The 20,627-nt window shown below is 46.1% G+C and overlaps 1 pseudogene; it reads right to left on the bottom strand.

Moving 5' to 3' along the window:
- LOC121134103 overlaps positions 1–2,286 on the bottom strand; it is a 4,859-nt pseudogene extending 2,573 nt beyond the window's left edge.
- Positions 2,287–20,627: the final 18,341 nt, after the last annotated feature.

Raw genomic sequence — 20,627 nt, 5'->3', positions numbered from 1 at the left:
AACAACACTGTCTACCCACCACCACCATCACCACAAAGAAAAAAACCAAAACCAACAACAACAACAAATAACTAAAAGAAACCTGTCTAGCAGGTGATGGTGGCGCACACCTTTACTCCCAACACCCAGGAGGCAGAGGCAGGTGGATCTCTGTGACTACCAGTTCAGTCTGGTCTACAGAGGGAGCTCCAGGATAGTCAGGGCTGTTCTGTTATACAGAGTAACCTAAGGAGGGGGGGAGAAAGAAAGGAAGGAAGGAAGGAAGGAAGGAAGGAAGGAAGGAAGGAAGGAAGGAAGGAAGGAAGGGGAAGGAAGGAAGGGGAAGGAAGGAAGGAAGAAATTTATTTTGAATGAGAGATAGTCAAATCAAATAAAGAGGAAACTATTTTGCCAATTTTGAGAGAAAGGTGGTCCTCCTAGTTACCATTTGTTGACAGTTTGAGGCTAGGGCCGTCTGAGAGGAAGGCCTCCATGGTGGAAATGCCCTGATCAGATTGGTCTGTGTCTGTGTCTATGGGCATTTTCTTGACTGTTAATTGATGCAGGAGGGTCCAGTCCACTGCGGGTGGTGTTGTCCCTTTGCAGATGAGCCTGGGCTGTATAAAGATGCTAGCTAAGCTATTGGGGAACCAGAGAGCAAGCAGTGCTCCTCCACAATTCCTGATTCCAGGCTCCTGCCTTTAGCTACCCTACTCCACCTCTCCACATCCCCAAGCCCCCCTCACAAACACACACACTCACTCACAAATGCTACGGAATTGTCTTCAAGTTGAGGATCACTCAACACCTATTCCAACCCTAGGAAGCAAGCTTTACTGAGTGAAAATGTGCCTACCGTTAGCACATTTAGTGTAGAGGCAAATACTTTGCTAAGGATTATTCTTCTAAAAAGACTCCAGTAGTTCTCTTGCTACTTGATAGGTACATGTAGACAAATAAGATCTGTTTATGGTAATGTTACAATTCAAAGCTCTGTCTCTCCAAACTGTTAGCTCAAATTAGAGTTACAGGGTCTTATGGGATGTGGTGTGGGTAGTCCACCAACGGTTGTCTCACTCTGAAGAGGGCAAGAATCTAGCAGCTGTTTAGTCCATGAGGCTGGGTGGTTCAATAGTCCCAGTCTTGCACTGGAGGCCTGGAGGATTCCCGGAGAACTGCTGGTCCTCAATCTACAGTGGAAACCATAAGAATTTTGCTCTCTCTCTCTCTCTCTCTCTCTCTCTCTCTCTCTCTCTCTCTCTGTCTCTCTGTGTCTCTGTCTCTGTCTCTGTGTCTCTGTCTCTGTCTCTGTCTCTGTCTCTCTCTGTGTCTCTGTCTCTGTGTCTCTGTCTCTGTCTCTGTCTCTCTCTGTGTCTCTGTGTCTCTGTCTCTCTCTCTCTCTCCTCCCTCTCTCTATGCTACGTAGCAGCCTGGCACTGGTCTTGGACTCTCTATGTAGACCAGAGTGGCCTCAAACCCTGCCTCTGCCTCCTGTGTGCTGAGCTTAGTGTCATGTGCCAGCACAACTATCTGGAAGTCAGCAGTGAAGGGATGCTTTGGAAATGGACAGATGAGCTTGCCAGCAAGAGTGAAGAAAAGCAGGCACAGGTAGTTTCCTTCGTCCATTTATCTGGGCACCCACCAGAAGGCACCACTCACATTTGGGGGTGAGACTCTTTCTGCTTCAAATAGTGAGAAGGATTCAGGCTCCTCGTAGTTTGAATGTACAATGTCCCCTACAGACTTGGACCCCCGCTTTGTGGCACAGTTTCAAAAGGTTTTAGACCATGTAGCAAGTAGAGCCTTCCTGGAGGAAGCAGGTCACTGGGGGGGGGGGGGACTGGTGGCACTTCCAAGATGGACTGTGTCCCCTCAAACGATGAGTCGGAGCAAACCCCACCCGCCCCCATTTTCCTGACAGTCATGGGGTCACAGCAACTAGAAAAGTGACAAACACACTCTTCCCATGTTCTCCATCCCAAAGCTGGCATTGCAACCCCCATTTCTCCGAGGTCTCTGGTTCCTCTGAGAGGGAAAAAGTATTTAGACAGAAGGTGGATTCACTGTCATGTTTAGAAGCGTCTGCAGGCCTGTCTTATCTGTCTAAACCACACAGTTCTTTTACTTCAAACCCAATCCTCAGGCCGGTGCACTTTTGCGTCCTTCCCTTCTCCAACGGGGGGAACCTGACCCTCCTCATCCACACACACTTACGCATCGCATCAACACCTCTGCGTAGAACTATTAGCCAGAACTGTCACTTCCTTCATTCACCCAGATGTCCTCCTTACTCGGGCCTCCATACATCGCGACTGGCCAACTCCCTTACCAAAACCTTCCTCACACCTGCACAGGGCTCCCCTTCACGCCTCAAGCTCAAACTCCCCACACCAGGGCATCCTGTCCCCTCAGCCTTTCACCTTCTGGGGCTCTGGTGCTCCGCCCAAAGCCCTTCTCTAGGAAACCCATCCCGACCCTGTTTACCTCATTTCCCACACAAGTGGACGCTTTGTGGCCCCTGGACTCTGATACCCATAGAGGATGCCCCTCCATGTTGTTGCCCTTCTGATCTTTTAAGGCTCAGCTCTCCTGATAGGTCGGCATTTTCTGACCCTTAGCGAACACGGACTTTTCACGGGGAATGTCTACAAATGCAGATTGACAACCCCGGTGCCCACAGAGTCTGATCCAGTCCATCTAAATGGGGCCTTGAGGTCGACATCTCCACAGCAACCCCGGTGCTTCTCACGCAAGTGGTCAAAGTGACAACTGAAGAAAACCTTTTGTGGGCTGGACAGATGTCTGTCACCAGGTGTAGGCACTCGGTGGCAAGCTTGATGACTTGAGTTTGATGGTAGGAGAACCAACTCCCTTGAATTGTTCTCTGACTGCCATAGGCAGGGTTCTCTGATCTTGCACACACACACACACACAAATAAATGTTAAAAAAATTTTTTTAAAGAAATACCTTTCCCATCCTAAGTTACTGAATCGGTAGTAAGCACATTTAGTGCTATGACATGCATTGCCTAACTATCTGCCAGAACAGCTCTGCCAAGCAATGTATAATCCCACCAGCAATGTACAGCAGCTCGTCGTGCCAGCTTTTCTGAGACACTCCTGCTTTAGTTTCCCAGTGCTGCGTATGGGATGGGCGGGTCATCTTTCCCCCTGGGCCTTAGTTTCCCCATACAGAATCCAGTCTTACATTATATCAGTCCTTGCACATTTGCCTTGTGAGAAGTCAGCTGGAATCATTGTTTAAAACACCTAGTCACAGGCCTCTCTTGTTACATTGTTATTTTTTTTTTTATTTTTGGGTTTTCGAGACAGGGTTTCTCTGTGGCTTTGGAGGCTGTCCTGGAACTCGCTCTGTACACCAGGCTGGCCTCGAACTCACAGAGATCCGCCTGCCTCTGCCTCCCGAGTGCTGGGATTAAAGGCGTGCGCCACCAACGCCCGGCTCTTGTTACATTATTGATTTGGGGAAAGAGAGTCAGAATACGTGCGTTTAGCCATGACCTTTAGCTTTTCTAGAATGAGATCCACATGCTGGTTGGTTGTTTGGTCAGCTTAACACAAGGTAGAGTCATCTTGGAAGGGGGAATGCCTCTGTAAGATTGCCCACGAAGGAGGTCTGTGGGGGCATTCTCTTGTTTCATAACTGGTGTGGGAGAATCCCACACGGTGGGCAATGTCACCCCGAGCAGGTGGTGTTGGACGGTATAAGGAGGCAGGCAGAGTGAGCCATGGAGAGCAAGCCAGTACGCAGCCCTCCCCGCGGTTTTCTGCTTTTGTTCCCACCTCCAGGTTTATGCCCCGGGCTACTGCCCCATCTTCCATTGAGACACACTATAAACCTTTTCCTCCCAAGCTGCTTTTGGTCATGGAGTTTTATCACAGCATTGGAACCAAAGTAAGACATTCCACAGTCTTTCTTTAATTAAGAGGCTTATCTAAATGTTCTCTCCAGATCTGTAATGTTTTAGTTTTTCCTAGCCGTGTAAGACCTCATTTAACTGCAGATCAATAGGCACACGCTTCAAAGGAAATAGCTCAGGCTGCCTACAGAACTTGCATAGTGTCCCAAGGACATAAGTATAAATGATGGGGTTCAGGACACATCGTTTGTATCTTTGTCAAGCCTAAATATTTCAGATATTTCTTCCATTTTTAAAGGAACCGTCACTTCAAAGATTTAAAATATTCCTAAAATGCCAAAGCTGCATTCCAACACTGCTGCGTCGCATTCTCTCTGGGAATATTAAAATGATGGAATGCTACATAGTCAAATAAAAAAAACTTCACACCCAAAGGAAGATCCCACTTGACGAAAAACTTTAAAAAAAGAAAAAGAAAGAAAAAATCCAGGTTTCAAGCATAAAGAAAGATGTGTGCAGCAGAAAGACAATGATCATGGGAAGAGGGAGCAAGAGCAGCCCCTACCGTGCTGCGCTTGAAGGACAGGGGTGCGGTGTGGAGAAGCAGGGACAGGGGTGCGGTGCGGAGAAGCAATGGTTAAAAGACTTGCCACAGAGACACACACCGATCCTCCGAGAATAAATATTAAATGAACGGATTTTTTTTCCATACTGGGATGATTTTCCTTTATGTTGTATATTGATTTTTGAATATTTACAAACACCTTTAAAACTTAGCCATCAGGCTCCTGTTGGCTAGTGATTATTTTTGTCAAATAAATCTGGTTGAGACTTTTTGTTTGTTTGTTTGTTTGTTTGTTTGTTTTTTGGTTTTTCGAGACAGGGTTTCTTCTGTGGCTTTGGAGGCTGTCCTGGAACTAGCTCTTATAGACCAAGCTGGCCTCGAACTCACAGAGATCCGCCTGCCTCTGCCTCCCAAGTGCTGGGTGGTTGAGACTTTTTAAAAAGTTAGTTATTTAGCACTTTACTATGAGGGGTGCACTACTTTGTGTGTTTTACTTGTATAAACCCATTTAGTAAGTGGGGTTTTCTGTTTTGTTTTCCTGAGTCAAGAGCATCTCATTCTCTGTCCAGGCCGTCCTGGAACTCACTATATAATCCAGTCTGGCCTTGTATCTGTGAGTATCCTCTTGCCTAAGCCTCCTGTGTGACACAAATAATAGAAACCCAGAGGCAGATATTGAGGTTCAAGCTGAAGATCAGAGAAGGAAAGCAGCCAGCCAGTAGCTCTTACCTCTCCCAAGGCTGAAATTGAGATCCTGCCCTCCCTGTTTCTAGAAACTGAATCTCCCATGAGACCCTGCTCTTGTCTTATATACCTCTCTAGTGCTGGGATTAAAGGTGTGAGCTCTGTTTCTCTTTTAGATTGATTCACTCTCATGTAGCACTGAGTGGGTGGCCTTGAACTCACAGAGATCCATCTGCCTCTGGGATTAAAGGTGTATGCCACCACTGCCCAGCTTCTGTGGCTAACTAGTGTGGCTGGCTTTGCAATCTGATATTTAGTGACTTTATTAGATCATAAGCAATGTATCACCACACTCCTGAATACAACTGTTACAAAAAGCAAAGAAACTGAAGCATAGCTGATTAAGTTTATTAAGCCCGGGTCATGCAGGTAGTGAGTAATGAAGCCAGGGCTCAAGCCAAGGGACTGACCCTGATGTCTGTGTTCCTAGCTACATCACTACAGAGTCCCAGGGAAGGAAGGAAAGCAACAACGGTCGGTACATTGCAGGGCTTCATAGTAATGGAATTAGACATGATAGCAACTTGATGGATACAGGCATGAAAACGACATAATGAAACTCATCAGTGTGTGTGTGTGTGTGTGTGTGTGTGTGTGTGTGTGTGTGTACAGGTGTATGTACCTGTCTGTACATGTGCAGGCCAGAGTTAGGTTGGGTGTCTTTATCACTCTCTCTACCTTATTATTTACTTATTTAATGAGACAAGGTATCTCACTGAACCTGGAGCTTGCCACTTCTGCAACACTGGCTAACCAGAGAGCCCTAGAGACTTGCCTGGTTCAAGCACTTTACCCACTAACTCATCTCACTACTGGGATATTTTGAGCAAAAGAATAAGTAACATAGAATTGGATTATAAGCCAAGCCAGGTGTGATGCTATAGTTCTAGCACTTGAGAGGTGGAGACAGGAGAAGCAGATGGTAAGGTCATCCATGACGTAAGGTCATCCATGATTACATATAGAGCTCAAGGCTGTCTCAGGCTACCGCATGAAACCCTTTCTGAATAAAAACAAAACAAAACAAAACCCCCAAACATAGCCCAAAATAAAATTAAACATGAGTCCAAAAACAGAATATTGATTGACTGAATGAATGAATGAGTAGGAGAGGAAGCGTCTTAAACCTTCACCTCGAGTATGGCCTGGAGGTAGTGACACCATTGTTAAAATGGAGTAACTTCGTAGTGGCAAACACTACCTAAACTGTTCAACCAAGCTTAACAGTACTAGTGGTAAGTTATATGGCTAGTGCAGTCCTCCAAATATGCTGATAAGAAAGGTAGTCCATCCCTTCGAGTGCTTTTCCCCTAGTCCCTAACTCCATCTAACCATGAAAAAACTTCAGTTAGACTGAGACACAGACTACAAGTCAGGAAAGAACAGAGGACACTAAGGAGGCGGCAGGGAGTAGACTCTGTGGTGTGATGACTAAATGTTCCCTGTCTGGAAAACTAGCGGATGGCAAAGCACTAAATTTCTATTTTTTTGTTTTGTTTTGTTTTTTTGAGACAGGGTTTCTCTGTATTGCTTTGGAGGCTGTCCTGGAACTTGCTCTGCAGACCAGGCTGGCCTTGAACTCACAGAGATCCACCTGCCTCTGCCTCCCAAGTGCTGGGATTAAAGGTGTGCGCCACCAATGCCCAGCTAGCACTAAATTTCTTACTAGGACAAATGGTTGTGAAGGCTTTTAGCATTGTAGGGGATTGGGGGGGCAGCTTGTGTGAAAGCATTCCATACTATAAACCACAGATGCAAAATCATTTCATATAAAGTCTTCACTAAAGGAAAATAACTTAGGGGACAGCTTCTTCAAAACAGTAAACAGCAAACCTGCCTAAGAATGATGCAGGGCTGGAGAGATGGCTCAGCCGTTAAAGGCTAGGCTCACAACCAAAAATATAAGAATGATGCAATGTATGAAGACAATCCTCTCTCTCTCTCCCCCTCTCTCTCTGTCTCTCTGTCTCTGTCTCTGTCTCTGTCTCTCTCTCTCCCTCAGAAGAAGGGTAGCTCTTTCACCTGTGATGAAGTTGGCCTTTGTTTCTCGAGATTTCTTCAAGGCCTTTGACTTCGCTTTGATAGGCATTCAATTTAGTTCAATTTGTACAGCATTGGTAATGTCCTTGGCTACGTTTCTATTTCTGTAAAGAGACACCTTGACGAAGGCATCATGCAAAAGAAAGCATTGAATAGGGAGTTTGCTTACGGCTCCAAAAGGTGAGTCCATGACCGTCATGGTGGGGAACATGGTAGCAGGCAAGTAGGTGTGGCACCAGAGCCATAGATGACAGCTTACGTCTTATCCACAGGAAACAGAGAAATCCTGACTGGGCCTGGTGTGGGCTTTTGAAGCCTCAAGGACTACCCCCAAGGCCACACCTCCTGCAACAAGGCCACACCTCCTAATCCTTCCTAAACAGTTCACCAAGCAATCAAACATATGAACCCGTGGGGGCCATTCTCATTCAGACCAACACAGGTGAATGCCAAGGAATACAGGTCACAGAGGCTACTTTGAAACATCATTTATTTAGTATGCAACAATCTTTATTGTATTGCACACAGACGTCACCAAATATCATGTTTTTGGTAAAACAGTAGTTATTAGAGTTTCAGAATACACACATGTACATGTAGACACAGTTGCTACATGCACAATATTTTCTTTCTTCTCTATAGTGCTGCAAGGCCATATTAGCTTAGTGTTCTGACACTGAAGCACATCCAGAAAACAAACTCCCGAGTGCTGGGATTAAAGGTGTGCGCCACCAATGCCCGGCAAGACAGGGTTTTTCTGTGTAGCTCTGGAGCCTGTTCTGGAACTTGCTTTGTAGACCAGGCTGGCCTCGAACTCATAGAGATTCACTTGCCTCTGCCTCAGAAAAAAATTCCAATAGTACTAATTCTAAATAATATTGTTTGCATTTATAGTTTTTACAGGCTGACAATATCCCAAAAATCCTGTTTTCTTAAATGGCTCTTTTGCACAAGATTATACAATATATTAATCAAGTTGGGGACAATCCAGGGTTAAATGAAACAAAAATACAATTCTAGACTAAATTCCATCAGCTATCTCAGATATAAAACTGAGGCGCATATAAATGCCTACTTAAATTTGCAAGGCAACACATCTGTACGCTGTCTTTGGACAGAGCTTTTTGGTCTTAAAAAGTTAAGCATTATGCAGAGGAAATGCAACCCAACTGTTCAGACAACTAAATACAGAGGAAACAGATGGTCACTGACCTGCCATGAAGGCCAGAAAATTCTCTTGTCTATTTTGGCTCTTACATTGTAACTAATAAAAAGTCATTTCTTCTGCTATTGTGGTTGTAAACCATATAATCTTATACTTTAGATAGATGATGGATAGACAGAAATATAATGCATAAACTTATGACACACACACACGTATATCTGTATATACACATAACATAAAAAATGCATTTTTTGTTTTGTTTGAGACAGTGTCTCATGCAGACCAGAGCAGCCTCATACTCACTATATAACCAAAGATGACCTTGACTCCTGATCCTCCTGTCTCAGCCTCCCGTATACCAAGGTTATGGATAGGTGCCACCATGCAAGACCATTCTCTTTTTTCTTTCATGTTTTGTTTGTTTGTTCGCTTTTTTCGAAACAGGATTTCTCTGTGTAGCTTTGAATCCTGTCCTGGAACTCACTCTGTAGACAGGGCTGGCCTCGAACTCACAAACTCACAGTGATCCACCTGCCTCTGCCTTCCAAGTGCTGAGATTGAAGACATGTACCACCACCGCCCATCTGCTACTCCATTCTTATATTTCGATCTATTGAAGTATCACAGACAATAGAGTAAGAATTTATAATGCGCCCAATAAAACAAACATAAAATGTCAAGCACAATGCCCAGAAAAACCACAGATTGGGGTGTCTGTGACCAACGGTACACTAGAGCCACCTATCAGCTGTACTTCTTGGTGGGTTTCTAGCTAACTGAGAGAAGGCAGACACACATGTCATAGCACTAGTGCTAATTTGCACTTAACTGTAGAAAGGTTGCCCAGAACAAAACCATCTGCATAGCAGTTTACATGAGGCAATGCGTAAGAACACTTGCAAATGTTCAGCTGAAAAAATCCACAGCTACCCAGGGCTGGGGAAAGGATTCAGTCAGTTTCTGAGGAGTGACTCCCGAGGTTGTCCTCTGGCCTCCAAATCCACATACATATGTGTTCTTGAATGGCCACAAGCATCTGTGCATACCCAGAGGTAGCCATCAAATCAATGTCAGATTCTTACCAACCCAACTGTTCACTGGAGTAAGATGGTTACAACATTCGTTGCTGTGTTTTGCTTTGGTTACTTGGTGGGGGGAGGGGAACCAAAGATTTGACAAGAGATATGTTAGGCACAACTACATTTTCCTCTTTGGTGGCAGAATCCATGGCCTCTTTTGAAAAGTTTAACACGCAAGCTAGAGACTGTCACCACAGAGGGGAGAGATAATCTCCTTCCTGTCAATTAAGTCCAGCCTTTGACCCAGTTGTTCCTGAGTGGTGAAGACCCTTGCCACTCTGGCTTCACACCTTCGCGCTCTGGGCTTCCACGACTCATCATCCCGGCTTCACACCTCGCCTGTGAGTCTCCGTAAGTGTGCAGCTCCACCTCCACGAGCACGCAGGCTTGCTGCTGAGAGCTGTGTGAGGTTGACTAGCCACAGGAAGGGCTGACATCCGGATTCTTGAAGCCCTGCTCAGAGGCCAGCTGGAGAGCCTGAGCATTCAAAACCTGCCGTCTCCCTTCCTTCCCTCTTTTTCTTTTTGTGACACAGGGGTAGCACATGCATACACATACACACTTGGAATACATAGAAACGTCAGTCTGTGAGACCACAAAGCAAGTTCCAGGACAGGCTCCAAAGCGACACAGAGAAACCCTGTCTCGAAAAGCAAAACAAAAAAACAAGAAAAGAGCAGAAAACTTTGTATGCACAGCGAAACACTGCAGCCAATACCATTCGGCAGTCCAGCCCGAGCTGAACTGCTTCAGGCACGGTCAGTGGCAATGCTTGCCGTGACTCCTGCCTGCTCTTCCCATGTGCAGTCCAGAACCTCTCAACCTTTCTTTTCTTTTTTCTTTTTTCTGGGGAGGGGCAGGGTTTCGAGACAGGGTTTCTCTGTGACTTTAGAAGCTGTCCTGGAACTTGCTCGTGTAGATCAGGCTGGTCCTGAACTCACAGAGATCCGCCTGCCTCTGCCTCCGGAGTGCTGGGATTAAAGTCGTGCATCACCACCACCGGGCCTCAACCTTTCTTTTCTTTGTTATTTATTCTTCTCTCAGACTGTACATCCGGGCTGCAGCTTTCCCTCCCTCCACCCCTCCCACTTCCGCCCTCCACCTTCAATCTCCCTCAGATCCACACCCCCACTCACACCCCACATCTCCCCCAGAAATGAGCAAGCCTTCCAGGGACATCAACGGAACACGGCACAACAAGGTACGATAAGATCAGGTACAAAACCTTCACACCAAGGCCTGGGTGAAGCAACCCAGGAGGAGGAAAAGGCTCAGAGACTTCCCCACTCCCTCTGTTAGGCGTCTCCCCCAAACACCAAGCTAACAACCATAGCATATATGCAGAGGACCTAGCGCAGACCCATGCAGGCTCCATGATTGTCGCTGCAGGCTCTGCGAGCCCCCATGGTCCCCGCTTAGGTGATTCCAAGCTCACCTCCAGGCGTCTTTGACCCAGCTAGTCAGTGTTGAAAACTTTAACGAACTTCTTTTTTCCTCCCAATAGCTAAACTAGTGTCCTGATCCCCAAATTTGGGGTAGGATTACCTGGGAGTCTTGAGGAAGGGAAGAAACAGAAGGAATTCAGCAGGGAGGGATGCAAATTTAGCTAACTGGATGTTCCCTATGTGAGATTGAATGGGTTTCAGCCAATCAGCGCTCCCCATGGGTGATTATGGCTGAGAGGTGGAAGGTGGCAGCCACACCCACCCGTTAGTAGTGAAGGCTCCGTCCTGGGCACTCACCTCTGTCTTTGCGGGAGACCCTCACTTACTGCCAGACAAGCCCAGCCAGGTTTATACACCTTTCGCCTCTCTAGGAAGAGGCATCTAAGACATGAAGCGTGTCACCAACCTTTCCAGAACCATTTCTCAGCTTCTGTGCTACTCTCTTGAGAATTCTCTGTCTCTGATCAAAGTAGCAGGCTGTGCTTCTCCAGAATGACAGGCTACAAGCTTCTCTCCGCAGCTCTTGGTATTGGGCCCTGTGTTTATTTTATCTTATTCTTTATTTTTATTATGTGCGAATGCATGCCTGGTGTCTGCTGGAGGCCAGCAGAAGGTGTCTGATCTCAATGTAGAGTTAGTGACAGGCCGTTTGAGCCTCCTGATGTGGGGTTGAGGACTGAACTCGGGCCCTCTGGAGGAACTCCGAGAGCTTCTAACTAGTGAACCATCTCTCCAACCCTGGATCATGGTTTTTATTTCATTTCACCCCATTTATTTCTGCGCATAAGTGCTGAGGTTCATATATGCCTGTCTCTCTGTGTTGTGCATCTGTCTGCATATGAGCCTTCTCCGCAGGCCTGTACTTGAGGCTCACCTGGACTCAAAAGAGTTCACAAAGTCCAAAGAAAACCTTTATCTTAAGCATTAAAAAATGCACTGTTGAATGTTTTCTTTGCATCTTTGGGGAGGAATTCAACCCCAAAGGTTAGAATTGTAACTGAAGTAAATGTATGTATTTGAAATCTTAATAAGGTTGCTTTCTTTTCATTTTTAAAGCCCCGGGCATTAGGACCAATTACTACTTAATTTCTCCCCTTTCTCTCCAGGCTGCTTTATTATCCACAATTCACTTAGCACCTATGAGTGTGAGCATGCAGTGACTTATGTCTACTTAGTGTTCAACCACATCACGGCTTCAGGGTGTGGTGGTTTGAAAGAAAATGGCCCCCAAAGGGAGTGGCACTATTAGGAGGCGTGTCCTTGCTGGAGGAAGTGCGTCACTGTGGGGGCGGGTTCCGAGCTCTCCTTCTCTCAAGCTTCCCTCAGTGTGACAGTCAGTTGGCTTCCTGTTGCCTGCAAGATGTGGCAGCTCCGGCACCACATCTGCCTGCACGCTGTCATGCTCCCTGTCTTGATGACAATGGACTGAACCTCTGAGGCTGTTGGTGAGCCACCCTCAATGAAATGTTTTCTGTATAGGAGCTGACACGGTCATGGTCTCTCTTCACAGCAATAGCAAACCCGAACTAAGACAAGGACTCCCTGTGGACAGCACATTCAGGAACTGAAGCTGAGCACATAGATTCTGCCACTTACTCTCTGGGTGACCTCAGTGAAGTTGTCACTCAGCCCCCCAGGGCCCCTGGGCCCTCCTCTGCATGAAGATGTACTAAGCCCAATAGCACCTACATCATGGGGTAGTTAACTTCTTGTCACGGTGACAAAATGCCCGAGGCGAATCAACTTGAAAGAGGAAAAGTTCATCTTGACTCATGGTTTCAGAGGTGTCAGCCCATTGTCCCTTGGCTTGGTTGCTTTTACGTCAGTGGGAAGTCGTCACGTGATGGAAGAAGCAGATGGTGGAGGACAGCCTCTTACCTCCGACAGCGGGGAAGCCAAGAGAGCAGGCTCACACGGGTAATAAAGACCCTCCACAGAATCTCCTTCAGCCTACACATCTGTGACTGGTTGAATTCATTCGCAGGACTCATGATCCTGTCACTGCCCTGGGGATCTGGTTTCAGACACACGAGCCTCTGATTAATATCCACGCTATAACAAGTGGTACGTGGACTAGCCTATGTGAAGTACTCGGCCCAGCACACGATCTACACAGGGAGGGCTAGCTGGTGCTGTTCTACCCGATACGCTTGACCAGAGAGAATTTGCCAGAGATTATAACTTGTCTTGGCAAGAATGCGTCCCCTGCTGAGTCCACACATTGAAGTCCTAATCACTGGTACATCACAATGAGACCGTTTGGGATCTTTGAAGAAGTAACTAAGCTTAGATGAGCTCAGATCTACTCTCATCCAGCGGTTCAAAACCCCTTTGGGGATCTCATATCTGATATCAGATGTTTATATTCATAGCAGTAGCAAAATTACAGTTACAAAGTAGCAATGGAAATAATGCTCTGGTCGGAGGTCACCACCACATGAGGAACTGTATTAAAGAGTCATGGCATTAGGAAGGTTGAGAATCACTGCAGAAGCCAAATTCAGTTCAGCTGGTCTTCTTTCTTCTTCTTCTTCTTCTTCTTCTTCTTCTTCTTCTTCTTCTTCTTCTTCTTCTTCTTCTTCTTCTTCTTCTTCTTCTTCCTCCTCCTCCTTCTTCTTCTTCCTCCTCCTTCTTCTTCCTCCTCCTTCTTCTTCTCCTTCTCCTTCTCTTCCTCCTCCTCCTCCTCCTCCTTCTCCTCCTTCTTCTTCTTCTTCCTTCTTCTTCTTCTCCTTCTCCTCCTCCTCCTTCTTCTCCTTCTCCTTCTTCTTCTCTTTCTCCTCCTTCTCCTCCTTCTCCTCCTCCTTCTCCTCCTCCTTCTCCTCCTCCTCCTCCTTCTCCTTCTTCTTCTGGTTTTGTAGACCAGGCTGGCCTCGAACTCACAGAGATCCTCCTGCCTCTACCTCGAGAGTCCTGCCTCTACCTCGAGAGTGCTGGGATTAAAGGCGTGCTCCACCACCGCCCGGCTCAGCTGGTCTTCTCCTAGGAAGAAACCCGACCCTGACACACACACAAGGAAGACTAACTCCAAGCTTAGGAGAGAGGCCTTGAGGAGAAACCAACCTGGGTCTGCAAGATGTCTCAGGAGTTAAGTGTGCTTTCACCAAGCCCAGTGACCTGTGTTCAATCCCCAAGACCCACGTGGTGGAAGGAAAAAACTGACTTCCAAAAGTTGGTCCTGACCTTAACATGTATGCAGTGGCACACATGCACTAGTACACACACACACACACACACACACACACACACACACACACACACACACAAAGAATCCAATCTTCAATTTTAAAGAAGCAAGCAATCATGATATCATCAGAATGGTAAGACAGCAAACTTCTGATTATTAACTCATGGTCCTGCATTGTGGCAGACTTGGCAAACTTGTACCTTGGCAACCACACATTTTGTCCTCAGGTTCCTTGTCCTTGGACACTTGATTTTCCTAACAAGTTTGCTTCACATGTCAAACCCAGCTCACTCTCCAGCCCCTCCTCTCCCAATCCCCTTCAACCCTCCCCCAACCCCTCCTCCAATCCCCACTCCACTCTCCAAGGAGGGTGAGGCCCTTCATGGGGGATCTGGAAAGTCTGTCATATGATCTGGGGCAGGGCCTAGGCCCTCCCCCATGTGTCCAGGCTGAGACAGCTTCCTGCCATGTGGAATGGGCTCCCAAAGTCCATCTGGATGACAGGGCTAAATGCTGATCTATTGCCTGAGGCCCCAAAGGATACTGAGGCCTCCTCACTGACACCCATGTTCAGGGGGTCTGGATCAGTCCCATGCTGGCCTCTCAGCTATCAGTCTGGGTTCCCCCTTGTTCAGGTCAGCTGTTTCTGTGGGTTTCACCCGCCAAGTCATAACCCCTTTGCTCATCACTCTTCCTTCTCTGCAGCTGGGATAAAACCCATTTTTTAAGGTTCTCCTCAATGTCTACATCTTATCACTTTCAGTTACTATGTAGATCCGGCACTCAGTACCTCTTTCCCAATATTCTACAATTATGTCCTGTTTTCTTTTTGGTTTTAAATCTCTATCCTTTAAATGTTCCCCTAAAGCACAAATTATATTGGTTTCTTCTCTCAAATTTGGTGCAACTCCTTGTCTAATTTAACAATTGCTTCCATTGGTGTTCATGGCTTCCTATGATCTGGTAAATGTCCTTCCTTTTCAGCTTTGAAGGGATTGGGACATGTGGCCTTGCTGGAGGAAGCGTATTGCCGGGGTGGGGGTGGGGGTGGGGGACTTTGAAATTTCAGAAGCTCAAGCCAGATCCAATGGCTCACTCTCTTTGCCAGCTGCCTGCCCATCCAGATGTAGAACTCTCAGCTACCTCCCCAGCACTATGTCTGCCTGCACGCTGCCATGCTTCCTGCCATGCCGATCATGGACTAAATCTCTGAACTGTAAGCCAGTCCCAGTTAAATGTTTTCCTTCATAAGAGTTGCTTGGCCATGGTGTCTTATTGAAACAATAATACCCTAAGACAGATTTTTTTTTTTTTTGAGGCAGGGTCTCACTTTTAGCCCTGGATAACCTGGGGACCTCACCATATAGACCAGGCTGGGCTTGAGCTCACAGAGACCCACCTGCTTCTGTCTCCTGAGTGCTTGAATTGAGAACAAGTATCACCATGCCCTGAACGGAAACACTGTTTTTACCTCCATCACTCTTTATACAGTGACTGTGGAGTTCACAACATTCGCCTGTGTGTCTTCAGTCCTTATGAGCCTTGGCTTAGAACTACAAGGCTCTCCTGCCTGCCTCTCCTTACCCTTTCCAGTGGTTCATGTCCAGGGGCACTCATGAGGTTGTCAGGAGCGCAAGACCCAATCCATTCCAATCAAATGCACGTCCATCGAGGCCAACAACCTGTGCCCAGATTGTTGGCACTCTTGTGTGGCAATCTTCGCCACATGAATGAGAAGGGGAATCTCACTTTGAAAGACTTGGGAGCCCCGGGGCTCACACATTTGCCATCACGGATATTCGGCAGTGAGAGGGTTGAGCTGCCGAAGGGGAAATGGCTGAGGGCTGTGCACTCAGAACTTCCCACGTTTAAGAGCTGGGAGCAACCCTACTGGTGGGAGCAGGGTTGGCCGTGGAGAGCAGAAAGGGCGAGCTTGAACATGGAGTAAGGGGAGCACGGAAAGCTATCATGACCACACAGAGTAAGGCTCACAGCAACGAATACCAAGCTAAATCAGAGACAAAACCCACACACACGGGGCCCGGGTACAGTTCATTGGGAGAGAAATGACCTAGCCTGTGTGAGGCCATGTACTTGGTTCCCAGCGCCACACAGTGAAAACAGCCACAACAACACACCTCTCAGGTTGTGCGTCCCGACTTCCTAATGGCGTTTGCCAACCTCCATCAACACGCCCTCAGAATGACTCATCTTACTTTCTAACTTGTTTTCCTTTCTTCAGCTTTCGAGCTAATTTTGGTGTCATCCTTCAGCATGGACTGGAAGAAAGGTTTTAAAGAAGGGGCTCCTTGGGGGCAAGCAAATATAGCTTTTAATCTGATTGACTTGATTTTTATTTTAGTAATACCCAGAGGAGTGTTCATATGTGACTGAGCCTGAAATAATAAAGCATCGAATAATTGTATTTTGGGGAAATAGGTTAGTCCATGGCTAAAGGCATCATGGGGTAGCAGCAGTTCTTTCTGAGCATTGACCATCAAAACTCTTACCACATCACCCATTTCATGTGTTTTTTAACTAAGAAATTTAACGTGTGTGTGTGTGTGTGTGTGTGTGTGTGTGTGTGTGTGTGTGTGTGTGTACACCATGTACCATGGAGCACCTGTCTGTAGAGGTCAGACAACTTTCTGGAATTGGTTCCTTCCACCGTGTAGGTCTGGGGATCAGATTCAGGTCACCAGGTTAGATGACAAGCGCCTTTACCACTGAGCCATCTGTTGACCCAATTCCACGTGTGTTTGACTGGATACTAATAATTAAAATTGTAGAAATATTGGGGGGGGCCTATGTGGATACTACATTGGGAACAAAATTCTACTAACGAGATCACGTTAGCCGTGTTTCTCCTGATGAGAGAAAAAAACACGAGTCCTTCCTCTGTCATGAGCCATTTGTAGGCTGACTTTTGTCTGCCTGGGTTTTATCTGGGACAACCGAGGGGTCATGAGTTGCTGCTGCCACCTGGTGGTCAATATGTGTAACTGGCATCTGCCCCCCGAACCACTCAGGAGCATCCTGCTTGGAGTTCTTCTCTCTTTCATGAACTCTCACCAACTCCTAGGAGGGCCAGGCAATGTGACAGTTAGTCAGGGAACAGCTGCGTCTCCACCTTTCCTTTGTTTTACGGTTTGCAGCCAAGTTTATTTAACCCCACACACTTTCGCTCTTGGGACTCACATTCTCTTTAGCCCTTCCCCCAGTCCTTCCTTGGCTCCCCAGTTTGCCTTCTCCTTTCCGAGGTCCCTTTTTGTGTGTGTCACCAGTGACACTACCCACAACTTTAAGGCATAAGTGCTATGCCGTTAGACATTTCCCCCCAGACAAATGAAAACCCTAAACCTAACGATTTTTTTCCTGTTAACTTCTAAGTGCCACAGAAGACTCTAGAATTCTCCTCCAGAAATCTCTTTTCATCTTTGCAACTAGCTGTGCTGCTTGTCTCTCACTCTTTATGAGACACTGATACAGAAGAAAAAAGATTACTCGGCTCTTCCATTTCCTATTTTCTAGAAATAATAAACGTTGCTTTTTACTATTTTTATCATAAATATTCAAATCATTTCACTGTGGATTAAATCAGCCTTCTTAAGGGTGTTTGTGAATATAATCATTAGTAATAAAACTGTTTTGGGGAAGAATTTATTCTGAATTTGAACAAATAGCTTAAAAGCTTTGGAAATGTAGTCTACTTTACCCAGGCCATTTTCTGCAGCTGAAAAACAGATAAATCAGTGGCTATTTTGTTTATAATAGAAAAATATTTGCTACTTCCCAGAGTAATTTATCATACACTCTAAATAATGTGATTTTTTTAAACCAATGCACTTAAACTGGGATTCAAGTGTAGAGAATTTTCAGGCAGTGAGGTTTATAAAAACCCAAAGATGCCACAAGGACAGCCACCAACAATCAGAGAATTCTGAGGAACTTCAGCATTTTAGAGCTCTGTTTATTCCAAAGGTGCAGTTATATAAAATGTTCTTACTTGCAAGCAAAATAAACAATACTCAAGAAAAATCATGGCATGGGATATGTTACCTTCCAAGAAATCCCTAGAATTTTTGTGGGATTGCTAAGTCAAAGAGCATAGATAGTTGTGATTTTAATAGGTGCACAAATTCTCCTCTGTAGAGACTATGGCAGGTATCTTCCTTCCTTTCTTTCTTTCTTCCTTGATCCCTCCCTCCTTCCCTCCCTCCATCCCTCCCTCCTTCCCTCCCTCCTTCCCTCCCTCCCTCCTCCCACCCTCCTTCCCTCCCTCCCTCCATCCCTCCCTCCTTCCCTCCCTTCTTCCTTTCCTTACTTTCTCCCTTCTTTTCTCTATTTTTGACAGGGTCTCTCTATGAAGTCCCCAAAGTCCTGGGATTCCCTGTCTGGCTTGTTTTTATTTTTATTTTTTATTTCTCTGTGGCTTTCAAGGCTGTCCTGGAACTTGCTCTTGTAGACCAGGCTGGTCTCGAACTCACAGAGATCCACCTGCCTCTGCCTCCCAAGTGCTGGGATTAAAGGCACGTGCCACCACTGCCTGACTCAACTTCTTTTTAGATTCCATATATATGTTAGATTTGGTCCTAATCTTTCTTTGCCTGAATTATTATTAGTAGTATTAGTATTTTGGTTTTTCGAGACAGGGTTTCTCTGTATTGTTTTGGAGGCTGTCTTGGAACTAGCTCTTGTAGACCAGACTGGCCTTGAACTCACAGAGATCCACCTGCCTCTGCCTCCCGAATGCTGGGATTAAAGGCGTGTGCCACCAACGCCCGGCTCTGTTCGTTCCTGAATTATTACACTTAGCATAATAATCTCTCATGTGGTCCTAGATAATACAATTTGGCTCCTTTTTTTTTTTTTTTTTTTTTTTTAGAGATAGGTAATGAATGTGTTGGTTGCTTTTCCCATTGCTGTGATAAAATTCCCGACACAGGCAACTTACAGGAGGAAGGGTAAACTTCAGTTGACCCTATGGGTTGCTAGGAAGGATCAGTTGTGGGAGGTCAAGGCAGGCCGTCAGAGAGCATCTTTGGTCAGGAAGCAGAGAGAGACGAATATTGTTGCTCAATTCTCTTTCTCTTATTCTACTTTTTATTCATTGAGGAGCTAAGTTCATAGGATGGTCCTGACCACACTTAGGGTGGGTCTTCCTTCGACAGTCAAACCTCTGCCGAAGCTTCCTCAAAGCCACACTGAAAGAGTGCTTTCAAACCCAGTAAGACAGATGGTGAAAATTAAATGTCACAAATAGTATCTCACCATGTAAGTGTATGGAGCTTCCTTTACCCATTTAGCTGCTGACAGGAACTTTGACTCCACATTGAGGCTCCCGTGACCAAGGCAGACATCCTTCTGACATTGAGGCTTCCTGTGACACAGGAAGACATCCTTCTGACACTGACTTTCGTGGCCCTGGATACGGTCCCTGAAGTGGGTTGCTGGATCACATGGTAACTAAGTTTTACTTCTTTTGAGGAATATTGACACCGTTTCCCATAACAGCCATACGCACCAACATTCCGACCAACAGTGCACAAGCATGTTTCCTTTCGTCCTTGCCAGGCCTTTCCCCTTCACTCTGGTGGGTATTTAGTGATGTCTCCTTATGGTTTAATCTGCATTTTCCTGATGCTTTGTGAGGCTCAGCATCTTCTCACGAACCTCTTAGCCATCAGAATCCTTCTTGTGAGGAGCATTTGTTTGGGACTTGTGCCCATTTTAAAACTGGATTATTTTTATGGCATTGGATTGTCTGAGGATTGATACACTTGGGACGTTAAACCGCTATTAAATGTCTGGTGGCAAGTATTTTCTCCACTCCCTGGTGTGTGTGTGTGTGTGTGTGTGTGTGTGTGTGTGTGCACCAGAGATCATCAAGAGTTACACACCTTGTTCTTGTGACAGGCTCTGTCATCAGCCTGGGGCTCAACTGCGAGGCTAGGCTGGATGACCAGCAAGCCCCAGGGGTCCTCCCATCCCTGCCAGTGCTGGGATAACAAACACACATCACCAAAGATTCTTTTCCTTGGTTCCAGGTGCTGAACTCAGCACCCCGACCCCTCATCCTGAGCCACCCTCAGGTTTAAGGAGCTTTTCCACTGTGTTCTCTTCCAGTAGCTTGAATTCCAGTCTTGCATTCCGTTTGAATGGATTTTCATATGCAGTAGGAGAGAGTCTCATTCTTTTTTTTTTTTTAAATATGTGGCTATGTTTATGCGGTAAATTGGAAGACTTTTTTTTAAAGATTTATTTATTCATTTATTATTTATTATGAATACAACATCCTGCCTCCATGTCTCTCTGCACACCAGAAGAGGACACCAGATCTCAGCCACCATGTGGTTGCTGGGAATTGAACTCAGGACCTCTGGAAGAGCAGTCAGTGCTCTTAACCTCTGAGCCATCTCTCCAGCCCCCGAGAGTCTCATTCTTAAGCATGTGAACAACTCATTCTTACAAGACCATTTGTTGATGGGAATGCCCTTCCTCTGCTGTGTGTTTGTGAAGTAAGAACATCCTGGTCCTAAGTGCTG

Source organism: Mesocricetus auratus, unplaced genomic scaffold (genome assembly GCF_017639785.1).
Source record: "Mesocricetus auratus isolate SY011 unplaced genomic scaffold, BCM_Maur_2.0 Super-Scaffold_100026, whole genome shotgun sequence".
Classification (NCBI taxonomy): Eukaryota; Metazoa; Chordata; class Mammalia; order Rodentia; family Cricetidae; genus Mesocricetus; species Mesocricetus auratus.
The sequence above is the reverse complement of the archived record's forward strand: the minus strand, read 5'-3'. Positions and strand labels throughout refer to the sequence as shown.